Raw genomic sequence first — 12,356 nt, 5'->3', positions numbered from 1 at the left:
TGATGCGAGGTTTCTTGATTCAACAAAACTCAATAATGAGGAAAAAACAAAATGAGAAAAAAGAAAAGATTTTGGAAAAGATAAAAGAAGCAGAGAAAAAACTAAGAGCAAAACCAAAGTCCCAGGAGATTTTAAGAGAGATCAAGTTATATCAATCACAATATATGGAATTGATGAACCTGGAGATTGAATGGAAGATAAAGCAGATGAAGCAAAAGACATTTGAATCAGCAAATAAATGTGGTAAACTTCTGGCTTGGCAACTGAAGAAAAGGCAGAAACTAAATACAGTCACAAGTTTAGAAGTGGATGGAAAGAATATATCTAAACCTAATGAAATTAGAAATTGCTTCCTGAGTTATTTTAAAAAGCTTTATACTCAAGGCCCGCAAAATGAAGAAGATATAGATAAATTCCTTGATAAATATGGATTACAAAAAATCTCTCATCAAAACAAGATGGATTTGAACCAGAGAATAACAGAACAAGAGATAGAGGCTGCCATTCAGAATATGCAACTGGGCAAATCCCCAGGACCAGATGGATTGACTTCAAGATACTACAAATCGCTGAAGGAATGGCTGATTCAACCACTGAAACAAGTCTGCAATGAGATCCTTGAGGGAAAAAAGACACCTGAATCGTGGAAAGAAGCATATATTTCACTCATACCAAAGACAGAGACTGAAAAGACTCAACTGAAGAACTACCGCCCAATATCACTACTTAATGTGGATTACAAAATCTTTGCAGACATTTTGGCAAAAAGATTTAAAAGAGTGTTGATGGAGAAGATTCATGGAGACCAAGCAGGCTTTCTCCCTAAAAGACACCTAGCAGACAATGTAAGGAATGTGATAGATATTTTGGAAAAGCTAGAGGTGAATATAAACACTAAAGCAGTATTGATCTTTGTGGACGCGGAGAAAGCCTTTGACAATATTTCTTGGAGCTTCATGATAAAAAATCTCCATGGGATGGGGGTAGGTCAAGGTTTTGAGAATGGTATGGCTGCAATATACTCTGAACAAAAAGCTAAATTGATTGTAAATAATGTAGTGACGGAGGAACTTAAGATAGAAAAAGGAACACGACAGGGGTGTCCAATTTCCCCATTACTTTTTATCTCAGTTCTGGAGGTGTTGCTGAATATGATAAGGGAAGACCAGCAGGTTAAGGGAGTGCAGGTCGGAGCTAAACATTACAAGCTAAGAGCGTTTGCAGATGACCTAGTATTGACTTTGCAAGAGCCAAACACTAGTACGAAAAAGGTTTTAGAAATAATACAACAGTTTGGCCAGGTAGCTGGATTTAAGCTGAATAAACAAAAAACCAAAGTCTTAGGAAAAAATTTAACAGAGGCAGAAAAGGAGAAGTTTCAAGAGGAGACAGGGTTGACACTGGTTAAGAAGGTGAAATATCTAGGGGTCTATTTGACATCTAAAAATGTGAATTTGTACAAAGACAACTACGAAAAATGTTGGTCGGAAATTAAAAAAGATCTAGAAATATGGTCAAATTTGAAATTGTCAATGTTAGGCCGAATTGCTGTGATCAAAATGAATGTATTGCCTAGAATGTTATTTTTGTTCCAGACCTTGCAGATCCTGGATAAGATGGAATGTTTTAAGAGGTGGCAGAAAGATATCTCGAAATTTGTCTGGCAGGGCAAAAAGCCCAGAATTAAATTTAAAATATTGACAGATGCTAAAGAAAGAGGGGGTTTTGCCCTGCCGGACTTGAAATTGTACTATGAGGCAGCAGCATTTTGCTGGCTGAAAGAATGGATGCTCCTCGAAAATACAGACATCTTAGATCTGGAAGGTTTTAACAATGCTTTTGGTTGGCATGCATATCTATGGTATGACAAAGTTAATAGTGTCTTTAAGAATCACATTGTTAGAAAAGCATTGTTTAATGTTTGGAGAAGATATAAAGATCTGTTGGAAAACAAAACCCCTAGATGGGTCTCACCAGTGGAGGCCAAGGCAGTGAAGAAACTCAATATGGAGGTCGGATGGCCGAAGTATTGGGAAATTTTGGAACAGGATGGAGATAAGTTGAAATTGCAAAGTTATGAGAAACTGAAGCATAAGGTACAAAATTGGTTTCAATACCATCAAATAGTGGAATTTTTCAAACAGGACAGGAAAATTGGCTTCCAGATGGAAAAATCTAAACTAGAAACTGAATTGTTAGAACCTAGTACTAAGAATTTATCTAGAATGTATAACTTGTTGCTGAAATGGAATACACAGGAGGAAACAGTCAAATCAGCCATGATTAAGTGGGCACAGGATGTTGGTCATAACATCATGTCAGATGACTGGGAATGGTTATGGAACACCGGTATCAAATTTACGGCATGTAATGCCTTAAAGGAAAACATTATGAAAATGGTATACAGGTGGTACATGACCCCAGTCAAGCTGGCAAAAATTTATCATCTGCCCGATAACAAATGTTGGAAATGCAAAGAGACTGAAGGTACCTTCTACCACCTTTGGTGGACATGCCCGAAGATAAAGGCTTTCTGGGAAATGATCTATAATGAAATAAAAATGGTACTTAAATGTACCTTTCCTAAAAAACCAGAGGCCTTTCTCTTGGGCATTGTCGGCCAATTGGTGTCAAAGAAGGATAGAGCTTTTTTCATGTACGCTACAACAGCAGCAAGAATACTCATCGCAAAGCATTGGAAGACACAAGATCTACCCACTCTGGAAGAATGGCAGATGAAAGTGATGGACTATATGACACTGGCCGAGATGACAGGCAGAATCCGTGACCAAGGAAAAGAGACAGCGGAAGAAGAATGGAGAAAATTCAAAAGTTACCTTAAGGACTATTATAAACTCAATGAATGTTAGAGTGTTTTGGTTCTTAGGAACAAAGGGATACAGTGACATAAGGTTAGAATATAGAGAGGACTAAGATGACTGAGGTTGGAAAGTAACAACTGGGAGTTGCTATAAAATTATGGACATTGGGATGCAGAAAGGGGGGGTATGGGGAAGTCCCAGAAAAGAGGTTTATGAAAATATGTTACGAAATTATACGTGTATGTTTGTTTTCTTAAGTGTTTGTTTGTTTTTTAAAAATTTGCAAAACCAATAAAAATCTTATTAAAAAAAAAAAAAAAATTATAGGAAAGGTTTCTTTTACTATGTCCAAAGTAAAAGGAAGAGCAAGGAAGTGGTAGGAGAAGTCAAAATAAAAAAAATTGCAATTCAGTTGCAATTCAGCAGCTTCTCTTTCCAGTCTATTTCTGAAATTCCTTTTGTAGTAAAACAGCTACTTTGAGATCTTGTATAGAATGTCCTGGGAGATTGAAGTGTTCTCCTACTGGTTTCTCTGTTTTGTGATTCTTGATGTCAGATTTATGTCCGTTTATTCTTTGGCGTAAGGTTTGGCCTGTTTGTCCAATATAGAGAGCTGAAGGACACTGTTGGCATTTGATGGCATACACAATGTTAGACGATGAGCAATTAAATAGTCCCGAGATGGTATGTGTGATGTTGTTGGGGCCAGTAATGGTGTTGTCCGGGTGTATGTGCCGGGTGTATGCAGCTGCTGAATTGCAACTCATTACCAAACTTAAAACAATGGAGACACCTGGTCTGAACAAAGACATTGGATTCTTATCTCATTATACATGATAAGCCATTTCTCACCTTCTCACCCCTTGCCTTTTCCTGTAAGACCTATTACAGTTGTTAAGAGTCGTCAACAGGCTCATCTCAGCTATCTGCCAATCTCCCATTCCCACCACCCTTCTGAGTAACACCCCTCCCCACCTTCTCACTATATAGAAGGATCTGGCAACTTCTGTTTCAGTGTATCTGAAGAAGTGTGCATGCACACGAAAGCTCATACCAAGAACTAACTTAGTTTGTCTTTAAGGTGCTACTGGAAGGAATTTTTTTATTTTGACTATGGCAGACCAACACGGCTACCTATCTGTAACTGGTAGGAGAAGAAGGGGGTATGCTATTGGGTGACCAAGAGAAGGCAGAACTGTTCAACACCTATTGTCTTCATCCAAAAGGAAAGTGATGCCCAACCTGGTGATAATCAAATAAATGATGTAAGGAGGGAACTGCAGCCCAAGTTAGAAAATGAGGTAACAAGAAATGAATTCAGATCTCCAGGGCCTGATGGGCTGCATCCAAGGCTACTAAAGGAGCTTGAGGATGTACCGTATGTTTCGCACCATAGGACGCACCGGACAATACGACGCACTTTGTTTTAGAGGGGGGAGAACAAGGAAAAAAAATTCTCCCCCTATCTGCCCAGCGCCCCTTCAGTGAAGCGGCAGGAGGCGCTGCACAGAGAGGGGGAGAACTTTCCCCCTCTTGTTTTCCTGCTCTAAAACAAGGTGCCGTTTAAGGTGCGTTCAGGCGGCTACCTTGGAAGCCTGGAGAGCGAGAGGGGTCGGTGTGCACTGACCCCTCTCGCTCTCCGGGCTTCAGGTTCCTTTCGACCTGCTCTTTGGGGCTGGGGGGGGGGAAGCCCACCACCAGCCCCAAAGAGCAGGTCAGGGAGCAGCGGAAAGGCGCAGCAGAGAGGCTTCTGCCATAGCCGCATGCCACCTCTTCAGCCGGGCGAGGGTCACGGGGCTATGGCGTCTTCGCTCCATAGGACGCACACACATTTCCCCTTCATTTTTGAAGGGGAAAAAGTGCGTCCTATAGAGCGAAAAATACGGTAATCTCAGAGCCTTTGTCTGTGATCTTTGAGAATTCTTGGAGAACAGGTGAGGTCCCTACAGACTGGAGGCGGAAAAGGATCTAGTAGCACATCTAGGCCACCAGCCCAAGTTGATCTAATGGAAATGAGATTCTGACTAAACAACAGGGAAAACATTCTGATGGTAAGAGACAGTGGAAAGGAACTACCTTGGAAACTGTGCTTAAAACACCATCTCTGCTTAAAAGCTCTTTCATTGGCAGAGCTTGAGATCCAACAAATATGAGGGAAGTTGAAGTCTCCCACGAGTTCTGTATCCCTCCTTTTGAATGTTTGGGAATCTGCTCTAGGAAGGCGTCATCCAAGTCTTCAGTCTGGCTTGGCAATCTATAACAGACACCCACCGTGAAGCCACTGCTGTTTCTCCTACCATTTTTATCCCTATACTCTCAATCTGCTTTCCATGCTCCCGGTCATGGATTTCTTCACAAGTGTACACAGTGGTACCTCAAGTTACAGACGCTTCAGGTAACAGACTCCGCTAACCCAGAAATAGTACCTTGGGTTAAGAACTTTGCTTCAGGATGAGAACAGAAATTGTGTGGTGGCAGCAGCGGGAGGCTCCTGGTACCTCAGGTTAAGAACAGTTTCAGGATAAGAATGGAGCTCCAGAACGGATTACCGTATTTTTCACTCTATAGGACGCACTTTCCCCCTCCAAAAATGAAGGGAAGATGTGTGTGCGTCCTATGGAGCAAATGCAGGCTTTCGCTGAAGCCCGGAGAGTGAGAGGGGTTGGTGTGCACTGACCCCTCTCGCTCTCCAGGCTTCAGGAACACATCCGCAAGCCTTCGGAGCGCAGCGGGAGTTCCCGCCGGGCTCCGAAGGCTTGCAGATAGCAGCCTGCAGCCCGGGGAGCGCAGCACTGCGCTCCCCGGGCTTCGGGCAGCTATCCGCAGCACTTGCCACCGCTCCCAGACCTGTTCTGGGGGCTGGGGAAGCTCGGGCTTCCTCCGCCCCAGACCCGCGGCTAAAAACGAAGCCGCGCGCAGCCTCTCCCGGCTGGAGAGGTTGTGCGTGGCTAAAGAGGAAGCCAAGACAGCCAGCAGGATGGATCCCTCTCGCTGTCTTGGCTTCTTTGCTCTTTGGGGCTGGGGGAGGGAAATAAAAATGTTTTTCTTTATTTCCCCCCCAAAAAAAACCTAGGTGCGCCCTATGGTCCGGTGCGCCCTATAGAGCGAAAAATACGGTAAGTTCTTAACCCGAGGTACCACTGTACTACTCCCTTCCAGTTTGGTCTGTTCCTTTTAAACAGGCTGTACCCCTCAGTTTCCACGTTCCAGTCATGAGTCTCATTGTTAGGGAATCATTCTGCCAGAAACAGAGGAGGTTCCAGAAAATTCATTTACATATGGGAGTGGCACTCTAAGCATGCATGGCTCTGGCTGGTAGTGCCAATAAGAAAGAGGAACTATCAGTTTCATTTTTTGCAGACGGCAAATGTCTACCCAATGAGTGCTGCCTGTAAATTCTGCTTTGCTGGGACTGCTGATGGACGCCGTTGCTGGAAAGAGAGACTTTTAACTCAAAGCGTGCTATTATAGCTGTTTGCTTTCAGAGTCTGTGAGTGATTCATCTCTAAGAATAACTTCAGTTACTGTTCACTGTTTCCGAGGAAAAACTCTTCTAAACCATTGAAAGCATGTTACTGAGGTGCCTTCACACAATTATCTACGAGCAGAGAAAGTGTAACGAACCATTAATATTCATTCCAGCAGGTTTCAGTAATGCCTTCTGAGTGATATTTGCCACCCTGTAGTGGAAGCGCCAATTTGTCTTGCTGAACTGAAACCACGAGTCGCTCCCTCCAGCTGCTTCCTTCTTGTACAGTCATACCTCGGGTTGAAGTTGCTTCAGGTTGAGCGTTTTCAGGTTGCGCTCCGTGGCAAGCCAGAAGTAACGGAACACATTACTTCCGGGTTTTGCCGCTCATGCATGTGCAGACGCTCAAAATGACGTCACGCACATTCACAGAAGCGGCAAATCGTGACCCATGAACACGCAGACGCGGGTTGCGTTTGCTTCAGGTTGCGAATGGGGCTCCGGAACAGATCCCGTTCGCGTCCAGAGATACCACTGTAGTTTCTTGCCCTTTATCGGGTTTCTGGAGCATCGCCTCAGTTTCCTGTGCATCAATGAGGCTAGAAATCCCCAGTACCAGGAGTTCTTCTGTCTTCTGCAATATCATCTCCTTCCCCCTCAAGATCTAGTTCAAAGCTCTCCTCATCAGGTTTGCGAGACTCTGCAAATGTTCTTGTCACTGGCCTAGTCATATGGAACTCCCTGCCACTGGAGATTCAGCAGACGCCTTCTGGGCTGACTTTTAAAACGCCTCCCAAAGACTGTTCAACCAAGCCTACGCAGGCAGCTAAGAATACATGGTCTGTGGAGGTTTTTAATTTCTCTCTTTTTTCCACTCATTACAATTTTTTGTTTGGGTTTTGTGTTCTTACATTGCTGTAAACCACTTTAGGATAAAGCGGCATATAAATATTTTTATAAACCAATAAATGATTGTCAGACAATGCGACTAGAAGTGTGTTTATTTGCTCCAAGCGAGACCTGCCATGAAGACACCCCCCCCCCCCAGGATGGGCTTGCCCCTTGTGGGCCTCTGGGATATCTGACCCCCCCCCCCACGCGCCTCTGGCCATTCCACAGCTACTGACTCTTTGTCCTTTTGCTCCCCCCTTTCATTAATATACTGGGTGTTCCTCCCCGCCCCCAGCATTTGCTTCTCACTGCTTTGGTTCTGCTGCTGATGGCACTGGATGTTCTAGCAGGCAGTGAGAGAAGCAACACGCGATGCAGAAAGGTGTCTAGCTGAAACACAGAAAACCAGTTTTAGCACCAGAACTGAGTGCACCCTCATCTTATTTTATTTTAAATAAATCTTCATGCCCTGGGCAGCTTCCGCCTCCTGCAGACTTCCAAACAAACCTTTCTCCTTTTTTGACATCTATGCTGCTCCTGCTCAGAACGGGGAGGTTGAAGAAACAGCAGGGCCCTGAATTTCTCCACCCGCCATAAACCCCCCACCATGGAAGAATTAAGTCTTTCCAGGCTTTTCCTGTACTGTCCAGCCATACCTAAAGGTAAAGGGACCCCTGACCGTTAGGTCCAGTTGCGGACAACTCTGGGGTTGCGGCGCTCATCTCGCTTTATTGGCCGAAGGAGCCGGCGTGCAGCTTCCGGGTCATGTGGCCAGCAGGACTAAGCCGCTTCTGGCGAACCAGAGCAGCGCACGGAAATGCCGTTTGCCTTCCCGCCGGAGTGGTACCTATTTATCTACTTGCACTTTGATGTGCAACTGCTAGGTTGGTAGGAGCTGGGAACTCGCCCCGTTGCAGGGATTCGAACCGCCAACCTTCTGATCGGCAAGCCCTAGGCTCTGTGGTTTAAACCACAGTGCCACCCGCGTCCCACACTAGCCATACCTAGGCCGCCATAAAAAGCCAGGTGGCAGAGGGGCGACATAGGAGACCCCAAATAAACAGCAAGAAGAACTTTCTGACAGTGGAAGCGATTCCTTGGGAAGGAGGTGGGTTCTCATGGAATCGGAGAGTTGTAAGGGACTCCCAAGGGTCATCCAGGCCAACCCCCTGCAATGAAAGCCCAGGTCCCTGGGGGTGGGGTTTGCAACCAACACAAAGACCCACACTTTCACTGCCACCTCCATGGAACAATGGTGGCCAGAAGCCAGGGCTCCTTGGCACCATTCAAGGTGCTGCTTTTGACCTGCTTTTAGAATCACGGAGCTGGAAGGGACTCCAAGGGTCATCTAGTCCAACTGCCTGCAAGGCCAAAAGCCTCTCCTGGGGGGCGCCTTCCTCAACTGTGTCTGCCTTTGGATGGTGGAAGTGAGCCGCCCCAGCAAGAGAAGCCCTCCAGGGAGAGAGGCGGCCAGGGAGCAGTCAAGGGGCGACTGGTTTACCTCTAGAACCTGCCGGCGACATCTGAAAAGGCCGAATGCCGGAAGATACAGGGCAGACGTGTGCAAACCATGGGACTGGCTCCCACAAGAGACAGGGATGGCCACCAATTAGGCAAATTAACGGAGGATCGGGGCCACCCCCCCCCATGGCTCGTTTCTCCGTCTGTGGCCAGGAGCTCTGGGTCTGAAGGGTAGCTTCTCGCTGGGGAGAGGGTTGCGGCAGTCTGGCGCTCCTCTGGGGCTCCTTCCCTTTGGGGCAGGATGCTGACCCAGAGGAGCCACTGGCCTGATCCGGCTGCAGGGGTCCTCTGTGCCTCTGGCATTCCTCAAAAAGACGCCCCCTGCTGGAAGGGGCTCCTTCGTGATTGTTGCGTTATATTGCTGGGAATCTTCTCCCTGGTCTGAACCTCATTTCGTGGGAGAGGGCCCCTCCCGTGGTTTTTGTGTCCTTGTGTTTTTCACTTCTCTCTCTCTCTCTCTCTATGTAATAAATTAAGCTAAACTTTCAAAAGAAAAGGGGGAAAGACCTGTCCTGCCCCATCTCCAGGATCTCTGCTCCCTACCAATCTCCACCCCACAATTTAATAGCAAAGACAGCTTTGGGGCTGCCTGTGCAGGGAAGTTTTCAAGGTGGGACGTTTGGTTCTGCTTCCATCTCTCTTGGAAGCCGCCCAGAGTGGATGGGCCAACCCAGAATACAGAATGAAATAATAAACATAGTTAGTATTTCTATATCCAGTCTGTTTCCCCCTCTGCAGTTCTGGGAAGCTTTGGAAGTTAGCATAGTATCCCAGAGTCAGAAGGGACCATCAGAGTCACGCAGCCCAGCCCAGCCCAAGATCCTTCTTTGACCAACGTGGGACTCGAACCCAAGAATCTCGCGCTCCACTGAGTTATCCCAGCTTATGAACGGAGGGGGGGGGGGAGAAGCCACCCTAGACAAAGTCAAGGCCATTGGGTCTGGTGAACCCAGGGCTGCTGACACTGGCTGGCAGCAGCTCTGCTGGATTTTGGACCTGTGGCCTGGAGATGCTGGGGACTGAGCGCCTGCTGCCACACTACAGTCCTGCGCTTCCCCCTGAGACAGCCCCTCTCCCTCCTGTCCTTCTGCACACAGCTGTGGGGCATGTGGGGCACCTGCAGCCTGCCAGCTCTTCTGGGAAAAGGGCGCTGGAGACCCCCTGGCTGCCGGCTGCCCTCCCTGCAGCCCCAAGGGCCAGACCCCTGGGCCGGCAGCAGGAGGAACCCGAGGGGCTCCTCTGCCCACCAAGCCCTTCCCCTGCCCAGGTCCTCTCAGAAGCAGCGTCCAGAAAGGCAGGGCAGCTCATTCTTACCTGGGGAAATCATAAGAGGGCAGAACAGCGGGGAGGGTTGCCGCCAGGGGCCCCAGGGATCTGGGACAGACGCGCTTTGGGGCACAGCGAGGCCGGGGGGCACAGGGCCGTGTGCAGGCCAACAACCAAAATGGATGTGAGGGAGGAAGAGGAAGAGCAGGGCAAGGCCACAGTGGAGCCTCCATGTCCAGAGCCAGTCCACCGGAAGACCAGGGAGGGCAGCAGCCGGGGAGGCCTCTCTCAGCCCCCCGTCTCCCCCCTGGAGCCGTTGGAGGGGCTGAACGAGAGCAGCTTTCCACGTCCTCATCCAGCAGCCAGTTTGTGTGAATGGCGGGGTTTTAATGTCGATTTCAAAATTGTGCATTGAATTAGATTTTAAATGGTGTCCAGACAGAGGCAGAGAAGTGGGGGGTGCGCAGACGCCACCTGGGGGCAGCAGGGACTCCCCCCCAAGAAGGTGGGGCAGGAAGAGCAGGCCTGTACAAGGCCCCACAGCTTACATGCCTGGGAAGGGGGGACTGTCCAGGAAGGGGAGAGCCCTCTTGACGGAGCCCCCCTCCCCATCACCTGGGGCTTAACCCTTCGCTCCCTGCCTTTCACGCCAGCCTGATCCCCAAAGTGGCGGGGCTGGCGAAGGGGGGTCTTTGGGCGTGTCTATGCCATCGCCCCCCAGCACAGGGGGAGGTGCCCTGCCCACCACACGTACTCTGGCCCCCTGACCCCCAAACCCGCCTCCGTGCCCCCAAGAGGGTCCACAGGGATTCCCATCCCTCCATCCATCTCTGGGTGGGCCTCTCCCCCCTGCTTCTACTTGTAGGTCCAGCAGGCGGTGGCCCAGCCCTGCCCCTTGCAGATCTCCTTGTGCTTGAGGAAGCAGCTCTGGACGCGGAACTTGCGCCCGCAGTCCTCGCAGGCGTACAGGTTGCCGCCGTGCGTCTTCATGTGCTCGGTCAGGTGGTGCTTCAGCTTGAACTTCTTGTTGCAGACGGAGCAGCCAAAGGGGCGCAGGCTGAAGGTCAGCATGATGTGGCGGTCCCGCTTGGGCTTGACCGCAAAGCGCTTCCCGCACAGGCAGCCAAACTTCTTGCCGTCGGGCGCAGACATCAGCTTGACGGGCGCGTGAACCACCTGCCCGTGCACGGCGTGCGCCAGGATCTCGTTGCCATGGAGGTCCACGGGCTTCCACGAACTCTCGGGGAAGGCCACCGAGTCCGCCTTTGTCGAGGGCCGCTGGACGAGGATGCCGCCGGGGCGCCAGGGAGCAGGTAGCTGACCTCGCCGCTCTCCTGGATCTCAGCCGGGCACAGCCCCGACACGGCCAGCGGCCTGCCCAGAGACTTGAAGAAGCCAGCCTCCGACAGGCACGAGCTGCTGCCGGATCCGCCCAGCACCGAGGCCGAGGCGGCCGCCTCCTCAGCGTCAAAGCGCTCCTGCTTGATGTAGAAGACCTTGGGGGCCTCGTGGGCCGAGGCAAAGGGCGGCTCCTTGACTCGGCTCTCCTCGGCCTTGGCCGGCCCGTCGGTGGAGCCGCTGCAGATCTGCGCCTGGTGCTCCTCATCCTCCTCCTCCTCGTCCTCCTCCTCGTCAGGCGGCACGCGGATCTTCAGGACCTCGCCGTCGGGGCAGGTGCGCCGCCGCCGCCCAGGAGCCTCGGCTTCAGCCTCGTCCCTGGAGCCAAAGTAGTTGCTGCTGCTGGGCGACTGGCTCTCGCTGGCGCGGCTGGACCAAGGCCGGCAGGCGCCGCCCTCCAGCTCCTTGAGGATGCCTGAGCACTGGTCCACCACCTGCCACATCTGGAGCCCGCTGGCCACCAGGAGGTGGCTGGGCAGGGCCTCCAGGAGCAGCCTGAGGCGCCCCGAGTAGATGAGCTGCAGGAGGTTCTCGAAGGCGTCCGGCTCGATGACGCCGGGCAGCACGATGCAGTTGGTGTCGTGCAGGAGCAGCTTGTCGTGGAAGTAGGGCGAGGAGGCGGCCAGGACGCTCTTGTGCGCCTGGAAGACGCGGCCCTGGACGTGGATGGCGATGTCGCAGAACTTGCCCTCCAGCCGGTGCTTGTTGAGCGACTCCAGCAGGACGGCGGCGTAGTGAGGGAACTCAATCTGCACGCTGCGCGTCTCGGGCTCCATGGCCGCTGCAAGGAGGAGGGAGAGGGTGAGGGGCCAAGGGGGGAGGAGAGGGCACAGGGGGCTCCGCAGGCCAGGCGGGAGGGAGCCCAAGGGTCATCTAGCCCAACCCCCACAAGAGGCTTGCTTTATCAACTGTATTGCAGGGGGCTGGGCTCCTTTCCAAACCTTTCTCTCTCCTCTGCTGCTGCCTTGTCTCAGAAGCCTGGGCAGCCG

At 50.3% G+C, this 12,356-nt stretch overlaps 1 pseudogene across 1 annotated transcript; it reads right to left on the bottom strand.

Moving 5' to 3' along the window:
• Positions 1 to 10,539: 10,539 nt before the first annotated feature.
• On the bottom strand, positions 10,540 to 12,143 carry LOC308577968 (zinc finger and BTB domain-containing protein 9 pseudogene; annotated as a pseudogene). The gene has a single exon. The product of its transcript is annotated as a zinc finger and BTB domain-containing protein 9 pseudogene (transcript).
• Positions 12,144 to 12,356: the final 213 nt, after the last annotated feature.

The sequence above is a fragment of the Podarcis bocagei genome, assembly GCF_964188305.1.
Source record: "Podarcis bocagei genome assembly, chromosome: W".
Classification (NCBI taxonomy): Eukaryota; Metazoa; Chordata; class Lepidosauria; order Squamata; family Lacertidae; genus Podarcis; species Podarcis bocagei.
This window is presented reverse-complemented; position numbering and strand designations above follow the sequence as displayed.